Below are 25,094 nucleotides of genomic sequence, written 5' to 3' on the forward strand. Positions count from 1 at the left end.
AAATGCTTGTTTTCACTCTCCCTGGCCTGGGGCTGCTGGACAATACTTGGGAAAAATCACATCACCATGCTGAAGTGGTTCCATTACACGTTTATGAGCCTCTCAGCCTCTGCTGGGCTGCCACTGCTGCTCGCTTATCTTTTAATTATCTCTAGTTGACCTTCTCTTACTTTCTCTTCAGCGGCTGCCCCTGACCTCCACTCACTCCACCCAACCCACCGTCATCTCCTCATTCCCAGCTCATGGGGGAAGCTGGGGCTCTACAGAGATAATGGAGACCCTCAGAGACGATCTATGTCATGTATGCCCCTTGGTCTTTTTAATTTGTATTTTTACCTATATTTGCCTCCTTCATTATTCTATTTGAAGGAGTTATTACTCATCGCCAAAGTTAACCTTTCTAGCAGTAACTGCTGACTCCTTTGCTTCCTGGTTTTTTCTCTAGAAAAAAATTTTTGTTTGTTTGTTTGTTTTTTGCGCGGTACGCGGGCCTCTCACTGTCACGGCCTCTCTTGTCGCGGAGCGGCCGTGGCTCACGGGCCCAGCTGCTCCGTGGCATGTGGGATCTTCCCGGACCGGGGCACGAACCCGTGTCCCCTGCATTGGCAGGTGGACTCTCAATCACTGTGCCACCAGGGAAGCCCAATTTGTCTATATTTTTACCTATATTTGCTTCCTTCATGATTCTATTTGAAGGAGTTATTATTCATTGCCAAAGTTAACCTTTCTAGGAGTAACTGCTGACTCTTTTGCTTCCTGGTTTTTTCTCTAGAAAAAATTTAATTCCCTCTCTCATATATCCTCCTTCTCGCTCTCTCTCATTCTCTCTCTCTTTCTCCCCCCACCCCCCAAACCCCAGGCTTTTCTCCCTGATATACAACTATGCCCACACTTCTCTGCCTCATCCTTTTCCCTTTTCTTTCTACACTGCTTATCTTTCAAGATCTGCCCCATGGGTCCCTATCTTCCCACTGCCTAAGTAGTTCCTACTCGCTCTGTCAAGTGGTCCTTGCCTTTGCTGTCCAGTGGAACCCTATGGGGGCCATAACTCATTCATTTGTAAATTTCTGGTTCCCAACAGACATCCTAGAACACTGCAAGAGTCCAGTGGGCATCTGCTAGTGGAACCAGGAAGGATGATGTGCGGGTGGTCCAGAGAGAAAGGAAGAGTAGAAGCAGGGACACGACGGCACTCTGGCGGGAAAGCAGGACTTGGCATCTGTGTGTCACGTGAAGAAAGGACTAGAGTTGCTCAAAAAATCTTCCCTGCTCCGGGTGTCAGGGACAGAATGCTGAGCTGGGCAGCACCTGTGTCTGACATAATATGTCATATATTACGGTTTTATGCTCGTGTGCTGGGAAGGAGCAGACTTGGATTATCTCGCTGCCCCAGGAAATAGCCATGTAGTAAGCGGTAATGGGATCAACGTGCATGAACTGAAATTCTCTATCCCCTCCCAGGGAAAAGAGCAGTGGGCAGAATTCTCTCTCAGGGAGAAGGTGTGTGGGCCTCAACGTTGGGGATAAAGAGAGACCTGTTAAATCAGGTGACGGCTTTGGCAGCTGCCAGAACAGAAGGTGGTGCCACAGCCCCCCAGGCTGGACCACTTTTCCACCTGCCTCTCTGGCCAATTATGCTAAGTGAGGTTCTCTTCTGGTGTAAGAGGGACGTTACCAGCCCTTTTTTCAGGGCACAAAGCTGCACAAAGCTTCTTTCCGTTTTTCTTCCCACTTCTTTTTACTCACTGGCACTTCTGTGTCTTAGATTTTTTTGCCCACGTTGCCGTTACAGCAACTTTCAACCATATAATGTCGTAGATATTTGGCATTGAGGATTTAACACTAGTGACTTCTGCTTTAGGCATCGTATCCCACAGAGCCATGGCATGGAGTAGTTTGTCATGTTGCTAAAGTATGAGTCTGTATGACCTGCTCTGTGATGGGGCGGGGGCGGGAGTTAGTTAGCAAGTTAGTGAGTCTGGTCACCTGCCCAACCTATGCATTTCATTATTGCTTTTTTATTCATTCATTTGACAAATATTCTTTGCGTATCTAGTATATGCCAGCCCCTATGTTAGGATGCTAGGTTGGCTATAAAGTGAGCAATGAAAAGGTTCTCTGCTCCCGTGGACTATACCATTGGGAGGAGGATGAGGGGAGGGAAGAAGAATAAACAAAACAATTAATTGCATGTGGTGATATGTTCTATGAAGAAAATAAAGCCGGGTGATGTGATGGAAAGTGAGAGAGAGAGGTGAGCATTGGAAAGGAGCCCTGCCCACTGCAGCCAGAAGGTGGAAGCAACCCACGTGTACGTCAGTGGATGGATGGATAAACAAAATGTTGTGTATTCATAAAATGGAATATTATTCAGCCATAAAAAGGAATGGAATTCTGATACATGCTACGATGTGGATGAATCTTAAAAACATTATGAATAAGCCAACACAAAAGGGTAAATATTGCATGATTCCATTTATATGAATACTTAGAAGAGGCAAATTCGTAGAGACAAAGAGTGGACTAGAGATTACCAGGGGCTGGAGGAAGGGGGAAGTGGGGAGTCATTTCTTGGTGGGTACAGAGTTTCTGTTTGGGGTGATGAAAAAGTTGTGGAAAGAGGCAGCGGTGGAGGTCACACAACACTGTGAATGTACTTCATGCCACTGATTTGTACACTTAAAAATGGCAAGTTTTGTATTACATATATTTTACCACAATTTAAAAAAAGAGGAAGGAGGGAGATTTGCAGTGAAGAGAGGAGCCGCCATGTGAAGATGGGGGGAGGGGGCCATCCTCCTGGAGGGCACATCAAGGGCAAAGACATCAAGGGCAAAGACGGCAAGGCAGGAGAGAGCTCGGATTGGTTTTGGTTCTCCGTTGCTTTGTGCGTAGTAACGATCATGAAGTGTTAAAGATGCTTCTTTGTTAAAAAAAAAAAAAAGCTTCAGAAAGGAAGTTGATGGTCACTCCTGGCAGGGGTAGTGAAGAGGTTTAAAAGCAATGGTACGGGCGAGTTTGGGGATTCTCAGAGCTCTCCAAATGCCTTCCTCAGGAAGGCAGAGAGTCCTCTGCAGCCCTCGGTTTGCAGGTCCAGCCTCCCATGCAGCTGTGAGCATCTTGATGCTGCCCAAGGTTGTACTGCTTCAATTCTGTGCCTCCTACCCTTGTATTTGGTGAGTGATGGGTGACTAAGTAGACGGCCTGGGAGTCATTTACATGTGGGGCTATGTAGGCTAACAGTGCTAAACGAGCAAGCAGGAGAAGTGGATTCTTAGCCTTGTTCTGCCGTTAACTAGCTGTGTGTGTATAGATAAACGGCTTAGTCTATCTGGGCTTCAGATTCTCCCTCCGTAAAATGCATGCCTCGGACAAGGTTAGAGAAAACAGATATACAATACACATACTCCTTTTCACACGTCTGACAGTAGGGCCACATGGTGATGTGTGGACACCCCAGGCCTGAGTGGCCCTCCTCCAAGCCAATATTCCTTACAATTTTTTTTCAGTATTTACTTGCCTGGGGAGGTGGAAGAGGTTAAAAGCAACTGATTTTTTTTTTTTTTTGTACTAATAAAAATTGTATTTATGAACTTACTTCAACAAGGCAAAGCAGAATCACTGAAAAATTGTGTGTTCTTGTTTCCTCTTTGGGTTTCTGTAGTCCACTTTAACGTGTATATAATAAAATAAATGTTTTCTTCTGAGAAAAAGGCACTATATCATGGGATATTTAGATTGAGATTTTAAGTTCACTGCGACTGCCTGAGAAAGTTGTAAGAGGTTTCAGTAGAGCTGGGCTTTTAAATTTTTCGTGTCAAGGTGCTGTCTGCTTTGGTGGGAGTGGGACAAATCATATTTAACTGGTTGAGCTCGGTGATGTTTTAGTGTTCATTTTTTTTTTTTTTAAATAAATTTATTTATTTATTTTTGCTGTGTTGGGTCTTCGTTTCTGTGCGAGGGCTTTCTCTAGTTGCAGCGAGTGGGGGCCACTCTTAATCGCAGTGCACGGGCCTCTCACTATCGCGGCCTCTCTTGCCGTGGAGCACAGGCTCCAGATGCGCAGGCTCAGTAGTTGTGGCTCACGGGCTCAGTTGCTCCGCGGCATGTGGGATCTTCCCAGACCAGGGCTTGAACCCGTGTCCCCTGCATTGGCAGGCAGATTCTCAACCACTGCACCACCAGGGAAGCCCTAGTGTTCATTTTGGATCAGCATTTCCCAACAGCTGCCCCAAAGGCCTGGAACTTCTGTAGCTGTCCAGGGCAGACATTGCTAATGGATCACAGCACTCCTTCCTGCAGAGCCCAGATGGGACTCCAGCTTTCTCGCCATCACTTCCAGTTATGCATTCTATTGGCCATCCTTGGGCTGGGTGGATGCTGTGATTCCTTCTGACCTCAGTGTTGTAGAACTCTGTGATCTTAAATTTTGCACGATTTAAAAGTAATCACCGTTTGTCTGGGACCTAAGTAACTGACATGTAATTTGGTTTCAGGCATTTTGATGTTTATGTAAATGTTTGTGTAGAAGAAAATGATGTTGGAAGCTAGAAAAACCCCTCCTAGACATCTTTCCTGGTTTTATAGCATTTAAAAGAAGTGACAATTGAAGGAAATTTTATGGAAATATTCTGGGCTACTGTCAACTAGTATGGAGAGCAACTGAAGACCTAGAATTCAGGGGGTGGTCCTAGAACCTGGACGGAAGGTTTTCAGGAACCAAACAGCTTTAGCAATGGATTGAGGTAGGAAATGATCTGAGAAGATCTGTTGACAACTGCAAAGGCTTTATTTATGTGAACTGCACCAAGCGCCAATCTAAATTAGGTTGAACTTTGAAATAGCCAGTGCTGTAGCAGAATAGCTTTTGCTCCCAAAGGCTGACAATGAGAGTATTTAAGGGAGATGAACACAAGCTTTAGAGATTTAAAAAACATGGTTTTGAATCCTGACTCCTGCAATTACTTGCTGTGGCACCTTGAAATAAGTAATTCATCATCTTAGAGTCTGTTTGCTTATCTGGGCAATGAAGATACTTACCACTTAACTTTCGGCATGTGGTGAGGCTTAAGTAAGATATCAGTGGTGACACCTGCTGAGGCCCAGAGCCGGCATGGAAATACAGCCTGGGTGATTGCATCAAGCATGAGGAGTGCTTCAGGGACACTTTCCAGTAAGGGGTCTGTGGTCGGAGCACTGATGAACTTGGAACCAGAAATTGGGTCTGTGGAGGAGAAACACGAATCAACTGTACAACCCAACAGGAAAACAATATCAAGAGGCAAATCACAACTTAATCCAGGAAATGAAAATGGATACAACGGGTTTCTATCAAACGGGGTGGGGGGGAGGGGAAGATTATCCTACCGTTGGGATTATAAGTCGGCATGGCCATTTGGAAAGGCGGTTTGAAAGTTTTGTCCAATTCCACTCAGCAGTGTACCCCTCCTCCCCTATATGATGGTTCTGCCCTACACAAACCACCAGAAGAGGAGGAAACCCTTGCCCTGGTTTATTTATTCTTCATAAGTTACAAAGTCCTGTCATATGACATGTGCATTCATCTGTTTGTAATTTATTACCTATTGGAGTGTAAGCTCGGTGAGGTCAGTGTCTTTGTCTCTCATGTTCATAAACATACCATCATGAAATGCAGAACATGAGTGTATAGAAAAGATTCTAGAAAGTTCTAGAGAGAGAAGAAAAAAGAAAACCTTTCATATGAATCATAACAGCAATTCAGAAAATATGTTGTGTTTAAACATACGTAAATGATACCCTACTGTATGCATTATTCTGCAGCTTCCTTTTTCAGTTAGCATTTGGCTTGCAGGTCTAGCCATATAGGTACTTAGAGATCTACAGCTCTTCTGTTTAACTTCAGATTCTGTCATCACTGCTTTATTGCAGGGGTAGCAAACTCAACCTCTACAGAGGTTATGCAGGACACCTGAATGTGAGGCAGCCTTGGAGGAAGACGTGTTATAATCACGTCTTATGCCTGCCTAATTACATGGCCATATAAAACGTTGTATATGCCAACTAAAATCACCAAACAGAACATTTACCAACGTTATATTTTGCCTAAGAACTAGCAGTTTGCGAACTTTGTCATTGTTTTCTCATACTTAATGTTATGGGTAATCTTTCGTGGGTAACCATTGGTATTTTAGGTTATTTCCTCTTTCCCTCCCAAATTAGGACTAACTTGGGTTACAAATTTGGGGATTAACTTGAGAACACAGGAGGTAGGGAAAGGAAGATCGAAATGTCAGGTGCATTTCTTAAAGCCGATTGGAGAAAGTGATTTTAGATCTGTGGCCAAAGGCACTTATAGTCTCTCCTCTTGATTTTGACAGAATCACGGGCAGAGTCACAGTTCACCTGCACATCTCCACCTGAGGTTGGACTCCTACCACCTGGCAGGTAAGGAGACACGATGCATACTTTTTATAGCTTATGAATTTGACCAGACAGGAGTAGGAGCTGAGCCAGGCAAGCTCAGTTCCCTCTTTCAGAAGCAAATATCAGATAAAGCACTACTCTTAGGCGAAGAAATTAGTAGAGGTGGAGACAAAAGCTAGGAGTGTTATCCTCACAGAAGTTCCTCTTCACTGAAAGCATGAGACTAGTAGGGAGGTTGATTCCCTTAAAAGATAACCAACATTTGGTCTCTGGAAACTTCCCTTCCTCCTCCTCTTTCTTCTCCTTTTCTCTCTTTCATGTAACACATTTAACTAGGACAACTCTTGATCTTGGTTTCTTTTCATTAATTTTTCCAGCTACATGGAGAAAACCTTTTCATTGCTAGCTTTTGGTATTTCTATGAGTCATGGATTCTTTCTTCTGATACATCTTTTTTTTTTTTTTTTGCGGTACGCGGGCCTCTCACTGTTGTGGCCTCTCCCATTGCGGAGCACAGGCTCCGGATGTGCAGGCTCAGCGGCCATGGCTCACGGGCCCAGCCGCTCCGCGGCATGTGGGATCTTCCCAGACCGGGGCATGAACCCGTGTCCCCTGCATCGGCAGGCGGACTCTCAACCACTGCGCCACCAGGGAAGCCCTGATACATCTTTGATTACTGTTTTTATTCTATTAGCTTTGATCTGTTCTCTGATTCATTATCATTTCTCTTACAATTTTCAACTCTTTGTTTTAAAATTATGTTGATTTCCGTAGGTTTTTTTCATCCCCTCTCATACCTTCATTTTCCTCCTAAAATTCATGTCTCCAGCCCAGACTTCTGTCCTAAGCTTCAGATACATATATCCAATTGTTGTCAAGTTCAATGTATCAAAAAGAAGTTCTTTTTTAAAATTATTATTTTTTAAATTTATTTTTAAAAATTGAAGCATAGTTGATTTACAATATTGTGTTAGTTTCAGGTATACAGCAAAATGATTTGGTTATACATATATATGTATATGTCTATATTCTTTTTTCTATTATTTTTCATTATGGTTTATTACAAGATATTGACTATAGTTCCCTGTGCTGTACAGTAAATCCTTGTTGTTTATCTATTTCATATATAGGAGTGTGCATCTGTTAATCCCATACTCCCAACTTACCCCTCCCCCACATTTCCCTTTGGTAACCATAAGTTTGTTTTCTATGCCTGTGACTCTGTTTCTGTTTTGTAAATAAGTTTATTTGTACTATTTTTTAGATTCCACATATAAGTGATATAATATGATATTTGCTTTTCCCTGCCTGATTGACTTCACTTAGTATGATAATCTCTGTGTCCATCCACATTGCTGCAAATGGTATTATTTCATTCTTTTTTTATGGCTGAGGGTTGTATATATATGTCTTACATCTTCTTTATCCATTCATCTGTCAATGGATACTTAGGTTGCTTCCGTGTCTTGGCTACTGTGAATAGTGCTGCTGTGAATATTGGTGTGAGTGTATCTCAAAAAGAAGTTCTTATCTTCCTCTTAAAACTTGTTCCTTCTCCTGACTTACAGCCTATATACCCTTTAAACCACGTGGATTGAAAAATCATGTCTTCTTTTTAGGATTCATTGAGAAGATTAGATGAGATAATGCAAGTGGCTGCTGCTTAGCTGTCAAGAAAAATGGGGACATAAAAGTCTTCTTGCAGAATGTGAGCCTGCATTAGACTGTAAAGCACAGCTGTTATCCTAGGACTCCTTCACTTCCTGTGTTATGTTCAGAGCTTTCCTTTTATTCTTGGTAGATTCCTAAGAAAGACTGAAAGGCAAGGAAAAGTTTTGAGTCCTTATATACGTCTTAAAACATCTGTATTGTTTCTCATATTCAATTTATGATTTAGATGGGTATAAAATTCCAGGCAGTAAGTTCTGGCAGTAAGCTTTCCCCCAGAATTCTGAAGGTTTTGCTCCATTATATTCCAGTGTCTGATGTTGCTTATAAGAGGCTTGTTGTGTTTCTGATTTCTTTTCCTTAGCATATAACCCATTATTTTTTCCTTTCTGGGTATTTTTATTTTTTAATTTATTTTTTAGTGTAGTTATATACCAATTTTACTTTTAAAAAAACAAGTCTGGGTGGGCAGGGGAGTTGCCACACAGGGTGGAAAGAAGCATAAGAGTAGATCAGGTGGTTTCAAAGATCCTCAGAGAAGCGCTCAGAAACTCTATTCCAGCCAGGTCCTCATTACCTCTGGGTATTTTTAGAACCCTTTCTTTATCCCTGGGGTTCTGAAATTTCAAAACAGTGTGCCTTATTTGGCTTTTTGTTATTCATCTTGCAGAGTATTTTTTGGGCCTCTTCAATCTGGATACTTATTGGCTTTCAGTTCTGAAAAGTACTTTCCTATTATTTCCTTTGATGATTTCCTTTTCTTTATTTCCCCTGTGGTTTGAAAGCCCAATTATTTTGATATTGTAATTTCTGAAAAAAAAACTCTTTTCCTTCCTCCACTCTTTTCTACCTCTTGATCTTTTGGTCCATTTCTGGACTGTTTCCCCAACTTTATATTCTATTATTGAATTTTTGTTATCAAATGTTTTGATTTTCAAAAGTTTTCTCTTTGTTTTTGAAATGACCCTTTGGGTAGTGTGCTGTTATTTTTGTAATACGCAGTGTGTAGGGGCGGTATCTCCTTTCACTCCACCAGAGTCTATTTACAGATTTTTCTTCTACTCCTTTAGTCGTGTCTGAATCCAGGTTTCTTATTTATATTTATTTGTTTTGCTCTTTTTCTTTCAGAGGGCTTTCTCAAGTGTCTGGTTGTCCTTTGCTGGCCATGTCTTTTTAAGGTGGCAAAATATACTTAATGTAGGATTTACCATTTTAACTATTTTTTTTTCAGTATACAATTCAGCGGAAGTAAGTAAATTTCCATTGTTGGGCGACCATCCCTACTATCCATCTCCAGAACTTTTCCATCATCCCAGACTGAAATTACGTACCTATTAAACCGTAACTCCCTATTTCCCCCTCCCCCAGCTCCTGGTAACCATTATTCGACTTTGTCTTTTGATGAATTTAACTATTCTAAGTACTTCAGGTGAGTGGAATCATACAACGTTTGTCCTCTTGCGTCTGGCTTATTTCACTTAACATAATGACTTTAAGGTTCGTCCATGTTGTAGCAGGTGTCAGAATGTTATACCTCGTAAAGGCTGAGTAATAACCCATTGCCTGTCTATACCACATTTTGTTTATCCATTCATCCGCTGATGGACACCTGGGTCGCTTCCATGTTTTCCTTCTGTGAGTGACGCTGTTGTGAACATGGGTGTACCTATATCTGTTTGAGTCCTTGCTTTCAATTCTTTTCATGTATTTTTGAAAGTGAGACAGTAAAAAATTATTAGAGACTGTGTGTGTACATATGTGTGCTGCTTGTCTGGGAGCTCCCAGTGGATGAAAGGGTGTGAAAATCACTGTCTGTTAGCGGATCCCAGGAAGAGAATATCCGTTCAAAGGTGTATCTGTGCGGGACAGGCTTTCTCTACATAGGGCAGGAGTATTGGAACATTTACAACATACAACACAGCACTCCATGCCTACAACTTACGGCGTGAATGGTGTGTGGGCGACATTCTTTCTCACCTTCCAGGTGTAATTTCCCTATACTTTGGTATTTCTTTGATACTTGTGACTGTGATTTGGGAGGCCAGGGATGGGATGCAGAGGGAGATTTACAATTATATGTTTGTGCTCAAGTTGCCTGGATTCTTGGAAATTCCTCTAATATATATATTTTCAGTCAGCCCTGGAAGTAGAGATCATATTTTATGAGCACCAGCTACTTATATAACTGTGTAGATAGTTCAGGATTAAGTAAATGTTAGCTCCATCTTGGAATGTAATGAAGACGCCTACAGGGAACAGAGTGGAGGTGGTCTCCAGGAGGCTGGGATTCTGGCTCAGGTCCGGCCTCCACCCCTGTGGTCTGTTTTCAGAGGCTCTGCTCTGGCCTTTGCAGCCAGCAAGCTCTCCAGTCCAGTAGGTTTCCTATGAAAAAATTCACTTTTGAATTTTTATTTAAGTGGTCTTTTTTTAAAGTAAGAATAACTTCCATTGGAGCCTTTCTCACAGACAGGGTCATGATATCGTTACCTCGATGCCTGCTTCTGAGCAAAGCACGAGGATGAGGACAGGAGGGGTAGGGGACAGAGCCTGAGCAGCTGGTGTTTGTTTCAGCCTCTTCCTGGGCCGCTTCAGAGCCGTCACAGAATAGGGATGCGGCATCACCACTCCCTGCACAGCCCCGGTGCGAGGCTTGAGGTGTGATGTGCGGATACGGTGGTGTGTTTGCACTGGCTTTTATTTATTTATTTATGTAAAATTTTTTTCTTTTTTTAAAAATAGATTTATTTTATTTATTTATTTATTTATTGGCTGCGTTGGATCTTCCGTGGCTGTGCGTGGGCTTCTCTAGCTGCCGAGGGCTGCTCATTGCAGCGGCTTCTCTTGTTGTGGAGCACGGGCTCCAGGCGCTCAGGCTTCAGTAGTTGTGGCACATGGGCTCAGTAGTTGTGGCTCGCGGGCTCTAGAGCGCGGGCTCAGTCTTTGCTCTGCGCATGTGGGATCTTTCCGGACCAGGGCTCGAACCCAGGTCCCCTGCATTGGCAGGCGGATTCTTAACCACTGTGCGCCACCAGGGAAGCCCCTGTGCTGGCTTTTAATGATGCTCTTTCTAATCTCACTTTTCTGCTGCTGGGGAGTTTATGTGAAATCAGTGCATGTCTACTTCAGTTTTGCTCCCATCGATGTTATCGGTGTTCATTTATTTACTTCACACCTTTTTAGATGGATGATGTAAGATTTGTCCGTTTCTTTCTTGACGTCTTGCACTTTTGTCAGCAGAACGCCATCTGCCATCATTCCGTAGTGGTGCTTGTGGATGTGTTTCAGAAACTGGTTGATGTCCTGTGAACCAGATTTGCACAAGCCTCTGCAGTTTCTGCTAATGAGTGGAAGATGGTTCCCAGGGCCTGCTTTCACAGACAGCGATGGTTAAACCTCCAGAGGTCTGATAGCCTAATGTGGACACAGGTGGAAGCAAACTCTGCAGACAGGCAGGAGAACTTTTGACAGTGTCTCTGCTTCCTTCATCCTTTGGAACCAACCAGAAATCTGACATTTCCTCCAGGAAATGTCAAATATTTCCCCATCAGGTGCTTCTTCACAATTCTTTCTTTTTCATTGCATTTTATTTTTCACTCAGATAAAATTTACCAACAGTGAATGCACAGATCTTAGCCTCATACTCTGATGGGTTTTGACAACTGTATCTACTCATGTAACTCACACCCCAGCAAGACAGAGAACATCTCCTTCATGCCAGCGAGTTCTTTGTGTCCCACTCAGTCAATCCGTGCCTCACAGCCATCACCGCCCTGATTTCTGTCACCAGAGATCCGTGTTACTGGGTCTAGAGTTTCCCATAAACGCAACCGTCCATTGTAATCCTGCACTGCCCATCCCTCTGTGTCTGGCTTCTTTTGCTCACCCATGTAATTGCGTATGTTAGCAGTTTGTTCTCTTTATTGCTGAGCCCTCGTCCACAATATTTTTTATCGTGGGATATACTACTTAAAAGGAAAACCCTTTCTCTACCCACAGAATAGTTCTGCCACCAAATGGCTGGGTTCGCCCCTACCATTAAACAGTTCTGACACCAGCTACCCAGACTCAGCACTGACTCTGTAAGGACCCAGTCCCGCAAGACTGTTCCCCATGTCAGACACCAATTGCAGGTCCCAGGTGGTCACTCGTACTTCTGATCAACCATGTATAAATCAGGGGTTCCCACGACCCTCTCCTCAGGTTTGATAATTTGCTAGAATGGATAACAGAACTCAGGGAGACACTTATTTGCATTCACCAGTTTATTATAAAGGATATGATAAAGGGCACCGATGAACAGAAAACCTCCTGCCAAGTGAAAGAAGCCAGGCACGAATGGCCACGTAACGGATGACTCAATCTGCATGAAATATCGGGAACAGGCAAATCTCTGCAGAGAGAAGGCAGCGTAGAGGCTGCAGGGACTTGGGGGAGGGGAGAATGGGGCGTGACGGCTTAATGAGTGGGCTTTCTGGACAGTGCGGATAATTGTTCAGTACTGTGAGTGTACTAAATGCCACTGAACTGTATGTATACTTTAAAATGGCGAAATTATGCCGTGTGCATTTTACCACACACACAAAATATCCACCCCATTGCATAGGCGGGAAAACTGAGTCTCAGATATGCAAAGGCTTAATCCAGGTTCACACACAGAGAGAGCATCAGAGCTAGGGATTAATCCATCTGATTAGGCCAGCTGTGCGCTAAGTGCCGCGAATACAGAAAATATAGAAATGAAGGGCGCAGACCTCTCCCTTTGCCTCCCCACTGAGCCTCCTTTCCTGGCCTTTACTGGTTTTCCCCTCTGCTTGGACTGGGCTAGCAGGTGCAGGGCGAGCTCTGCACCTGTAAGCCACACCATCGCCACTGCGTTCCTGGTGACAAGGCGCTCAGGCTGGTCGAGTCCAGGCTGAGCTGGCGTGGTGGCACCAGGCACACGGAGACTCAGCCTGCTCTGGGCTTTGGCCCCAACCCTTCCGGAGAGGACACAGCTCTGCCACGCCCTCCAGCCCCTATCCCTCCTCTGCCAGCTGGAAGGCTCTCTCCTGTCAGCAGGTGGTCACCCTGGAAGTCTTTGTTCTACTAATCCTAATTCTCTTGTAGGAACGGAAAGGCTGCCTCTGAAATTAGGCCGCCTGCCATGAGAGAAAGTTGGGTGGGCATTTGCTCAGCAGCAGACATCCACTGCTCAGTGCTTCTGTCCTAAAAGCTTTTTTGTCCTCTCATAGCTTTTGGGCTCAGTGACTTAATCCTTCTGGATTTTTGTCCCCGGTACCCTTAACTCCTGGAGCCTTGTGAGGCTATAAATCACTGAGAATCCTGCAGAAAGGAAGCAGAAGGGCAGAGTGCGAAGTTGAAATAACTAAGTCTTTATCACCAAGTCCCACCTGCCATTCCGTCCCAACTCTTTTCCATCTTATTCCGTCTGAATTTTCCTGCGTATGTATCACCTCCCTTCCAGTCTGTCCTCCGGGCCTGTGAAGTTGTCCCCAAGGGCTGGACTCAGCATAAGAAGGGAGGAGTTGGGATTTATCTACAAGGGACCACTCTGCCTTTGAAGGTCAAGAGTCTTCCAACTGGGACAAATAGGCAGGGGCTTGGAGAAGGGTCCCCCTTTGTGCTTGGGCCCTTGCTTCCCTCTCCCAGACAGGCAGGGTCCCATCCACGTTCCTTGGTGCCACTTTCATCTTTTTCCCACATACACTCAGCAAAGGAGGAATCTTCCTGCAGTACAGAGCTCACTCCCCAAGGGGAGACCCAGTGGGCAAGATGCTTTATAGCTCGACGTCTAGATATCAGAGAGGAGCTGGACGTGTCTTCCTTTGTTCAGATAAACCGGAAAGCTCTGATGAGACAAGATAATAAGCTCGTGGAGTCTATCAGGAGCAGAAGCGTGAGACTGTTCTAGTGTCATAGACTCACGCAGAGACCAAACCTGATAGACTGTGCGTGAAAATGTCCAAGGCAGTCCTAGCCTTTAGTTCATACCCAGCGATATTGGTCCCTTTGTTTATTTCCCGATGGATGTATGGATTTTATCAATGCTAAGTAGACAGAAGCTGGCTCTGTCCCCAGGGGAAATCCCATGGATAAATTGATTTCCTCCTGACCCAGAAAGAGGGACTTTCTGGGCGCAGCAGTTTGTACATCTTACTTTCCCTGCTCCTGGAGGCCAAAGATCCAGTGAGTCCTTTCTGAAGGTGACTTCTTTGCTTTTACTCAAAATGCCCAAGCCACACAGGCTCCTGTCACATTTCTAAGTGAGGGGTAAGCTGCTCTGAGTACGAGCCCAGGCACCCCTCGCCGCACATGAAAATTTGATCCGTGCACTAAAGACTGTCTTGCTTAATGCAGTCGGGCCCTTTGTCCGCAAGAGCTAATACCCTTTTGGGAAATGCTGTGACTTAAGCTGAAATGTCAGGGAAGGAGAGGGTAGAGAGGGAATGCGGACCTCTGCCATCCAACCTCCTTTCTCCAGCCACTTAATAACTTGGCTAAAAGCCACAATCATTACAGAGCCATCAGCCAGGCTCCAGCCCCTCGCTGCCTTCCCAAGCAATCAACAGGATTTAGTGAGCCACCAGTTGGAATTTATGTCACTTAAAAAGTGTGGTTTCTTAGACCAGTCCTACAGAGACCGATTACAGAGACCTGGGCACTTTGATTAGCTTCCGTTTGGAGACCAGGAGGCTGTGGATGGAGCCAGCTGTTAGGCCTTCCAAGTGCGTACCTAGAAAAAGTAGGCACCTAGCGCACGGCCCGCTCATCTCCACGTTGTCCTCACTAAACGTGACTCTTCCGTCATTTCATAGCACTTTTTGTTTGATGGAGCTGTGATTGAGAAGAAGGAGAACCGTCAGAGCCTCTTACATGTTGCCACGCTTTTTACATTCATTATTTTTATAACAACTTCATGAAGTAGTTATGATTATGCCTCATTTTGCACACGAGGAAAATGAGGCAAGGCCACCTTCTGCCTCAACGGGAGTTGAGAGTAAGCCCCATGCGTGCGGCATCTAGGATCTCACCTTCCCAGGAGACCTATCAACCATCGACAGGGCCTGGGGAGGAGACTTCAGATTCTGGAGTGAGACCTAGCTTCCCCAAACCTCCTCCTGTCCGGTGACAGAATCCAGAGTTAGCCCCTGACACCCAAACTTTCCTGGGTTTCAACACTTTTGGCCCCGCTACTACTGTCTTGAGTCCTTCACACTAATCTCATGTCTTCCTTTTCTCTGTTCATGTCCACCATATACAAAGCCCCAGATTCCCAGATCTTACCTCTGGCTCGTGGAATCCCTAAAGTGGTCCCACATCGCTGTTGTATTGCGATTGTATCTCCCACCCCTCCCCGACTCATGGAAACTGTCTCCTGTAACTTCCGGAATTCCAGGTTCATCTCAGCAAAATCCTCTATATCCTCAGCATCTTGTCTGGGTCAGAGGGGTCCCCTCATTCTTCTTGCTCTAATGGGAACCTGGCTCTCGCTGAGGCCAGTTCCCTTTGCAGCTCTCTCACTGATGACTGTGTCTCTCCCGTCCTTCTCCCTTGAACCTCTGGGCCTCCTGGTTTCTCGTGTCTGCTTCCAGACCAGCCTTCCTTCCACAGTCACTAAGACCCTCGTTTTATTCTCCTGCTGTCAGGCTACATCAGTCCCGACCCTTTAGCGCTAGTTTCCTGTGCCAGCTCCTCTGGTCTTGCCTCTCTTTTCTTGACAGTTTTGTGTCCTGGGTGGCTATTTCACTCTCTCCAACACCAGTCCCATCTTAATTCTTGGTGATTTCCACATACTTTCCGGTAATTCTCTTAGTTCTTAAATTCCCCTCCTCCTCCAAGCTTAAATTCCACTCTCCTTTGGCAGGTGACCCTCATGGCCTTGTCATGACCAATCATTGCCACGTTCCATAATCTCTACTTCATACAGCTCTCTCTGACCACCACCTGTTTTTCAACCCACTCCATCTAAATAGTATCTGATTCTGGCGATCGTTCAGTCTCACAGGGACGCTCAGTCCATTGATCCCACCACTTTTCCCCTTTGGATGTTACTGCTTCCCTCCCATCTGGTTGAAATTCCATGGTTGAACATTATTTTTACTCCCTTGCATGTGCCCTTGACAACCTTGTCATTTTTACTTTGTGTTACTGTCCCTGCTCTGTGCCCGCACCCGTCAGCTGACTATGACTGCTAGATAAAACCACAGTCACAGCGAAGCTGAATCTCTTTTGTTTTGATGCATAACTACAAGCTTAGGGCCGCCAGCAGTCCTATCATATCTCCCTGGCCACTCACTCGCCTTCTCTCCAAGATTCTATTTTACGCCTTCTCTTACCTCGAAATCTCCCAAACTTTCTCACCTATCCACACTCTCAGACAGGACCTTGCTTCCTCTCTCACTGGGAAAATAAAGCAATAGGAAGAGGGTTTTGTCAGGCTCCCACCACCAAATCTACTCACTCCCCAGCATCCGTACCGTATGCTCTGCCTTCTTGCCTTAGGCCTTCCAAGTGCATACCTGGAAAAAGTAGGCACTTAGCACACGGCCCGTGTGTATAGAGGACCTGCCCGTGAGCCCACGCATGCCAGTCATGCCCTCGCACATTCATCCTGTCCCTTTCCCACTACTCTGTGACATCACACCAGCAACCTGGCCCCTCTCTTTCCAGCCTCACTCTCCCCGCTTTCTACTGGATCATTTTCATTAGTAGACAAACCTACTGTAATTTGTTCTATCTTAATGAGAAAGCCTCCTGTTGACCCCATGTTCCCTACCAGCTACCACCTACTTTCTCTGTTCCCTTTTGGGTTTAGCAATAACCTTGACCAGAACATTTTTGTTGGAATGATTGGGGCAAAGCCTAATTGGAGTGGGTTTAAGAGAGAAAAGGAGAAGAGGTGTTGGAGCCAGTGAGTCTAGACTATTCTTTCAAGGAGTTTCCTGCAAAGGGGAGCAGCAGACCTCTCTTATACCAGCAGTCAAAGTTAGTTGAAATTTAGTGAGTTAAAGTTACAGGAAATGAAGCCAGGAAAGTAGGTTAACATTGATCTGACGCTCGCTAGAAGCCAGGCATGTTCACAGGACCGAGTGGCAGATGATTGTAGAGAAATACAGAAGTGTGTCCCTTGTCTCAAAGAGCTCTGGCCGAGCAGGAGAGACAGTGAGGTGAACAGGAGAGACTGGGCGGGCTGGGGACTCGATGGCTGCTAGCAGCCAGACAGGGGCCTTGCTCTGTCTTTATCGGCCCGAGGACCTCAATTTGCAGACACTTGACTCTTTCAACTCTCACCCTGTGTCCTTCTTAACCTCACCTGAGCTGGACCACATCTTGTCAGACAGACCATGTGTGGGACTCACCTGAGGGCAGACCTGGCCCTGTGTGAGACGCAACAGCCTCCTTCCTCCAGCTCTTAGGGCTCCGATGTTGGATTCTTATGGTGCGATTGGCTGCACTGGTCTCCTGGTGCTGTCTCATGGGAGGCCAACCAACCAACTCCAGCCACCCTCTGAGGCTGTTAAGAATGTCTTTCTCCATCCAAGGAATGGGACCAGCTCTCTATACCTGTCAGTCTCAACCCCACACCTGTTGCAACACAGACAGATGCTATCAACACACCTGTGCCCACCCTACCTCCTGGCTTTAACTGTCCAACTTCCTCGCTCCCTTCAAAAGCATATCGGAATACAAGTGACTGGGCGTAATAACAAAGTTATTCCAAGGAGAACTTTGGTGCTGCTCTGATTAGTTTTAAAAGTAAAGTACTTGTAAGCACTGATTCTCTAACCGCCATTAGTAACTTATTAGTAGCATCCGACATTACAAGGAGTCAGGACAATCCCTGCAGTTGAAAAGTGCAATTGCACAGGCAGCTAAGTGCGAGCAGGGGCCAGGCGGATTGCTCGAGTGGGTGCAAGGGCTGGCCGAGGACTGTGGCAAACTTGAGAGCCTGTGTCCGTCAGCAGGGGCAGAAGACCGCTCTCCTCCAGTCTGTCGCTACAGCTCAGATAGGACCCATCTTCTACGTTTTCAAAAGAAGCTGGGAGTTCACATTTTAAGGGGAACCTTCTGATTTTTAAATACTGAAATGTAATTCAAAACCTCCAGAAACACTGTGCATGACAAACAAAATACAACTGCGAGATGAGTTTGATCCGTGGGCAGGTATCCTGCTCTCCTGCTCTCCTACGTCTGGGTCTGTGCGTTCCCAGCTTGGCCTCCTTGCTGTCTCTCCGGCTCTTTGTCGGTCTGAGACCTCGCACAGCTGCCCTCCCAGGCCCATATTTCAGCGCCATGCCCTGGAAACCGGGCGTCAGCCCTGCTGTCAGAGGAGGGGCTCCTACGTCGCCAGAAGCAGAGGGACACGGGGGGAGAGTGAAGGTGGTGCTTTTCATAACTAACACCCTCATGCACCACTTGCCCCATGAGGGACGTGGTGGAAGGCTGGATCACAGTGACATCTCCAGAGCGCGGAGAGGCCAACTGAGGAACCGCCGGCTCAGTTCTGCCATGAGCTTCAGGATGTCTTGTGATCTGAGTGCCGGCTGATGGTGGCACCTGTGTCAGCATAACAGCCTCTGCAGGTGCGGGGACACCAGCTGGTGTGGCCTGGGGCTCCATGCTGCTGGGGCGGCCAGCTGGCCCGGGAGGCAGGGAGTCCAGCGGCCAGGGCCTCAAGATGCATCTCCAAGGCCAGCTGCACTTCACCTGGAGTCACAGGGACACAGAATGGGGCCAGAGGGGCTTCGGAGAGGGTGGCTCACCTCCCCCTACACCTCCACCACTGTCCTGCCGCCACCAACCGACACATCAGCTGGGACCGAGCGGGTGCTGAGGTTTGCTTTCATTTGTGGGGGGAGACTGTTTTTGGTTGGGGGGCAGGCCTGCGCATCAGACTGCTCTTCTCTTTTAAAGAAAGAGAAAACAGTAAGGCGTTGATGAGTTTGCTGAGAAACGGAATCTCTGGTCCCTAAACGGGAACTCCACGAGCTCGGGGAATATTCCCTGTGAAATCACGAGGTTCAGCACAGTGGCTGGCCCATAGTTCAAGAAATATTGTTTGAATGGACAAAAGAAAGAAAGGAAGGGAAGGAGGGAGGGAGGGAGGAAGGAGGGAAGGGAGGAAGGAAAAGAAAGAAAGGAAAGAAGAGAGGGAAAGGGCGAGGGAGGGAAGCAGGGTAGGGGTGGGGTCTGTGGGAGTTGACCCCAGATGTGAAGCCCTGTGGAACATATGATAAAGACTGTTTTGTTTCGAGAGGGGGGCTGTTGAATACCAGCTCAGGCCATTCTCTTATACCAGCGACACAGAGAACGGGGGAAGGGAAAGCCTGCGCAGAATTATGTATATATTTTTACTGCTGAGCACTTAGGCAGTTCCTTTCGGTTAAAATCCATAGTTTCCCTCCCATCTGGAAAGAAGTGGTTTTAGTAATGTGGCAGTTTCGATTTTGAGCCAGAGAAGTCATTTAGGAACAGAAAAATGAAACACTTCTTTAAGAATGACCATACCATTTCAAGCCCCAAATGATCATATTAAGGGTTTAGTTAATATTACACCTGCTCTGAAAAGGGGAGACAAAGGCAGAACGGCTTGTCACGCAGTCCTGCTGAGTGGCCAACCAGTGGGCGCTGTGAAGTCGGCTTTCTCTTCAAGGCGGTGGGCCCTGGTTCCTGAGCGTTGCTGCAGCTCCCCGCAGCGTGGATGTTTCTGGAGCCGAATGAATAGAGGGCCTGCATTTCTCTGGCTACTGAACTCAAAGCACAGACCGGGTTCTCTCCACTTCATCTCACTCGTGGGTACCACACCTCCAGAAGCAGTAATGGTACCATTTATTAGCAAGCTTCATTCCATCTAGAGGAGGGGCTGCCATTTTGTCCTGGGAAGGAGAGTATTATATTCTTTTCTTCTCATGCAAAGCCCTCAGCGATTTACTCCTTCTCTTCATCCAGTGGATGCTGTGGGGTTATCTTCCACTTGCCCCCAAAGCAGTCCTCCAGGCAAACCACAATGAACCTAAGGGCTGCTGTAGGAGGGAACTATTTTCTCCCTCTTCTCACTGGAAGCACACTTCCAACCTTCTCTCCAACCTCCTTGCTGTTTCTTCTCTGCAGAGGAAGAGCGACATACCCAAACGCTAACAATGGAGAAAGTCTGCCTGTGTAGTCCAGTCTCCTTCTTGCTTCTCTCTTGGATCCTGGCTTGTGTCCATCCTTTTCTCCTCCATGCCCTGCCACCCTCCGCAGTGTGTGATAGGAAGCGTGGGGGAGAAGGAGACCTAAAGTTGAACTGGAAGGTACTTTCCATGGGGGCGGGGTAATTATTATGGATTAAGGACGATGTGAGTCACTACTAATAGACTTAATGTCGTGGTTCCCATCTGAATTTGTCTCAGTTGATTCAGACTTTGAAGGAGAGGGGACCACAATATTTCAGAATCAGAAGGAGAAAAGGGAAGCGATAGAGTCAAAGAAAGTATGGACAAGAGATTAGAAGGAGAACCAGGAGAAGCTGCTTGAACTAGTCTGTGTGGACAGTAGGAGAGCGCGCTGCCTGAGGGATCGTGGAGGGGTTCTTGGTAAATATGCAGGCACCATTCGTCTTTTTTTCCCTTTCAATCAACAATTTGTATTTATTTATTTATTTTTGGCATGCGGGATCTCAGTTCTCTGACCAGGGATCATACCCGGGTCCCCTGCAGTGGAAGCGCTGAGTCCCAGTCACTGGACCACCAGGGAAATCCCCACCATTTGTCTTTGGCGTCACTGAGATCGCTGGGCTGGGTACGCATGTTGATTGTTGAACACTCCTCCCCAAACTTCATTTCTCTCTGACCTTCCTTCCTCCCTGCTCACCCTTTACTCTTAGGCTATACCCTTAAATAGTTGGTTCTCAGTAAATGGGGACACTCAAGGCTTCTAAGTAAAAATTTCAGGGAATGTCTATTTTCCTTCATTAGCTGCAAAATAAACACATTTTCGTGGTCCTGCAGTTCAGGGGCTGCTGGGCTGGTGTTTACACATGTGGTGAGCAATGCTTCCCTCGCTCTCCCTCTGAATGCACTCCACCACCCTGTCTCTAGCCAGTCAGGGTGCACTGGAAATACCTGCAAATCCTTCAGAAGCTACAGATGCTTTGGGCCCCGCCCCAGTCCATCTAAATCAGAATCTCCGGTGGTGGAACATTGCAGGCATGGACATTTTCTAAAAGCTTCCCAGGATTTTCTGATGGATATCAGGACTGTGAACTACTGATCTAGGCAGACACAAGCCCCCTGAGCCATTAACCTTCACCAAGTTAAATAACCAGTCCTCCCTAAATGGAAAATTCCTGCAAATCTGGAGACGTTGTCAGTAGTGTTAGACTGACAGTGATTTCTTTTTCTCTCCCAGAGTCTTCCAGCTGTAGGATAAGCTGAAGTATCCTTTATCAGAATGGTCGAACTCCGGGAGGGCTGGGGCAGTGATGTCTGGGCTTGTCTGCTGGGCCCCCTTGACCTCTGGCTGCTTGGGCAGCTCATCCTCTCTAAAGAGGGCAGTGTTGCTACCTAGAATCAGGATGGGAATTCCAGCCAATCTTGGACAGTGAAGTCCCAGGGGAACGGCTTCTGCCATGTGCACACCGCTGTGAAGATCCCTCTGGGCCAGTACTTCATATCTGCCTGCCTTTGCTCTCACATACTTTAGACCCCGTCTTCACCTGGAGAGAGGTCAAAAGTAACGTGCTGGGTATTGTGAATCTGCTTCAATCATGGTGGGTTAAGTTTCACTGGGAGAAGATTTCCGGGTTCAGCACCGTCCTTGATAACCTAACCAATTCTAAGCCCCAATGAATCAAAGACTTGTTAAGCTCTGCCAATGGGCTTGGCCCCCACCCATGCCCTTCAGTCACTCAAAGTCAAGGTTCAGACATTTGTCTTTATTCCTTCTGTTCAAATAGGACATTCCCCACTCTCCAGTCTTGCGGGCACCTGTCCAGGTGAGCACTGGAGCCCACAGGTAGGGTTGTTAAGGCTTCCTAGGCAAGAGGGCAAGCTCACCTTTTCTCCTGAGCTACACCAGCCTTTTCACCCGCAAGAGTTGCCAGTTTTCTGCTTTTACAGCAACCAAATGAGCTTGTCCTATGCTCAAGACAGGTTGTAATTCATCAAATCCACTCATACTCTTTTCCCATTGCTTTTTACTCAGACAAAGAATGCGGCAGAGAGGTTATTAAATCCTTTTCTAGGGGTGAAATACATAGAAAGGCTGTGTGATTCCGTGATGCACTCCAAGAATATAAGTAAATTTGCTCTGCTTGATCTCACTGTTATGAAGCCACATTTGCCACTCTTTATAATACGCAAAAAATATATTCAGCACACACAGCCGCTAATAGTCGCTGCTGCTCCCAACAATAGGAGCTGGGCTTCCTGCTTTAGCTCATATTTTTCTGAGTAAGAGGAAATGTATGGACAGGTTTCTGCCTCTTCCTCCTGTGTCTGGAATTTTAACCACATCTGCAGAAAGTTTTTCAGTCTTTCTCCCCCAGAGTTCAGCGTTTCTACTGGGCCATCATACTTCTCCACATTTGATGGTACAGGAAGTCCCACTTTTAGATACAATGCAGATGTGGAAACTGTGTCTTAGAAGCGACTTGCTTTCAGGTGAAATTATAATGGCATGTTTGACGATTTTGGCTTTGTTTATCTGGACATTAAAGAAATAATCATAATGGCTTTTGTTTATTGAGCACCTAATATGTGCTAGGTTCTGTGCAAGACCCCTCACTGCATTAGTTCATGGAATTCTCACGATAAACTTGCAAGAGGAACACTATGATCTCAACTTACAGAGGATAAGTCAATGTTAAGAGGGATCAGGTTTCACGCTCAAGATCAGACTTGAAACTAACTCAATCAATTTATGAACTCATTTGATTGAAAAGTTCATGTGGAAAAAATAAAACACATAAGAATAGCCAGGACAAATCTGAAAAAAAAAAACATGACCGTAGAGGGGCTGTACCACGTGTCTGGTGTATATCAGTAAGAGGAATATTGACTAATACTTTGAAATGTTATCTCACCACCAATAGCAATGGAAAAGGGAGCACGTCTCTTCCCATCTCTGAATTTCAGTTGTGTCATCTCTAAAATGAGAGGGTTAGAATTAATCCAGTCCAAGGGTCCTCACAGCATTCCATGCCTCCGTTCCCACTTCAAGGCCTGCCGCAGGAGGGCAGAAACCCAGCTCGAGGTAAAGGGGCCGGATTCCAAAGTTGTCCATTGGGTGTAACCACCTATTAGGTCTCCCTCCACAACAGGCTGACTTTCTGTGGCTGGATCTCCACTTCCATTGCTTGGTCTTCCTGTCTGTTCAAGAACCAACACTGTACTGCTTTCATTATTTTCATTATTGAGGCTTTTTTTTTTTTTTTGTACCTGGTCATATTTTGCTTTTTTAGAGTTGCCCTTGCTATTCTCGTATGTTTTATTTTTCCACATGAACTTTTCAGGCAAATGAGTTATGTCCCCAAATGTCAGTAGTGGCAAGGCTGAGAAACCCTGTGCTAGATAAGGAGAGTGGAGGGATGGGAAGAAGAGTTTAGGAGAGAAGAGAGGGAGGAGAGCAGAAGAGAGAGAAATGCTGTGGGAAGCAGGGGCCCCCCTGGCCCCTAAAGTGGGGGGTGGCTTTGAGAGAAAGAATATCTTCTCCTGCTAAGAAATGCACTTTCCTTTATTCCAATTATATTTCTGATAAGAGAGGACTTCTGTCTTGACTAAGAATTGATGGAAAATAAATCTTCCGCTTACAAAATTATTCATCTGAGGGGATGGGGAGAATGTTCCACAGACTAGCTTATGGCTGCAAACATTTCAAGTCTTGTTTTTCCTCCACTGTCCTTGTACTTTGTGCTTTGTCTGTTGTGAGATGCAGGGCATGTTCATATGGTGGCATAATTCTAGCCCTGTACCCCGTTGTACAAAGTCAGGACCTGGGTGATGCCACAGTGGACAACAGGGAAGCCGTTCCCGTGTCAGGATGGCTAGCAACAACTTTACTGTATATGGAAGTGATTGTAAACCACATACTTATATCCCACAAAACCCCAAATGTAGTCCCAACTCAACTTACCCTTAATTGTCTCCCCACTTGTACTCATGCCATCCCAGTGCCACCAGATATGAGAGGAGTTGTGGAGAAGTCAGGGTAGAAAGAAACAGTGGTCTTAACCAACCGAGCTGAAAATATTTGACTTTTGCAAATTTCACGATGACAAGTGACTATGTGAACGTATCACTAGGTTCCTCCCAGGAACTTAGAAGGGGCCTGTGGGTGAGGGACAGGTGAGGGACTTTGGAGCTTAAAATTAGTTAGCGTCACAGTAAATACACCTTGGAGGTAGTCTCTGCCTACCCCACTCCTCTGGTCCTATGTCATATAAGAAAGTATTTGTGAATAAGGGAGAGTGGCATTTTAGTTTGAAACTTTCAACCAGGAGTCCAGGTTGTGCGGAGCATATACACACAAGACTCTGAATGAACTGTATTTTTTTACCTGCTCCAGGGAAGACTGGGTGCTCAGCCCTAGAAATTAAAGAAGCTTCTTTCTTTCCTTCTTTCTTCCTTCCTTCCTTCCTTCCTTCCTTCCTTCCTTCCTTCCTTCCTTCCTTCCTTCCTTTCTTTCTTTTTCTTTCTTTCTTTCTTTCTTTCTTTCTTTCTTTCTTTCTTTCTTCCTTCCTTCCTTCCTTCCTTCCTTCCTTCCTTCCCTCCCTCCCTCCCTCCCTCCTTCCTTCCTTCCTTCTTTCCTTTCTTTTCATATTGAAGCCTGGGGGTCTTCAGATATTGATTATATCTGTTAAGTAACAAGCTACCATTGCGCTACAGATATTTCTTACTTAGCGCCTTCTTCCTGCTGTCTCCCTGGCCCTTAGCTGAGTTTCTCCATGGAGACTGAGGGGTTGAGGAAGCAGGAGGGGTGATGTTGGGGTCCTAGGTGCGCAGGCGTGGTGAATGCCATGGTGGGCAGCACCGGAGAACTGC

The 25,094-nt window shown here is 45.8% G+C and overlaps 1 protein-coding gene and 1 non-coding gene across 2 annotated transcripts in view; one reads left to right on the plus strand and one right to left on the minus strand.

The window, feature by feature from the left end:
- ADPRM (ADP-ribose/CDP-alcohol diphosphatase, manganese dependent) overlaps nt 1-25,094 on the plus strand; it is a 379,713-nt gene that overhangs the window by 166,948 nt on the left and 187,671 nt on the right. The window contains exon 6 of the transcript XR_007473556.1: nt 6,360-6,426. The gene's annotated coding sequence lies outside the window, so the exon portion shown is untranslated. The remainder of the gene's footprint in view (nt 1-6,359; nt 6,427-25,094) is intronic.
- LOC125962617 (small nucleolar RNA ZL8) lies at nt 8,577-8,656 on the minus strand. The gene has a single exon (XR_007474052.1). It is a non-coding gene; the product is annotated as a small nucleolar RNA ZL8 (small nucleolar RNA).

The sequence above is a fragment of the Orcinus orca genome, chromosome 19 (genome assembly GCF_937001465.1).
Source record: "Orcinus orca chromosome 19, mOrcOrc1.1, whole genome shotgun sequence".
Taxonomy (NCBI): domain Eukaryota; kingdom Metazoa; phylum Chordata; class Mammalia; order Artiodactyla; family Delphinidae; genus Orcinus; species Orcinus orca.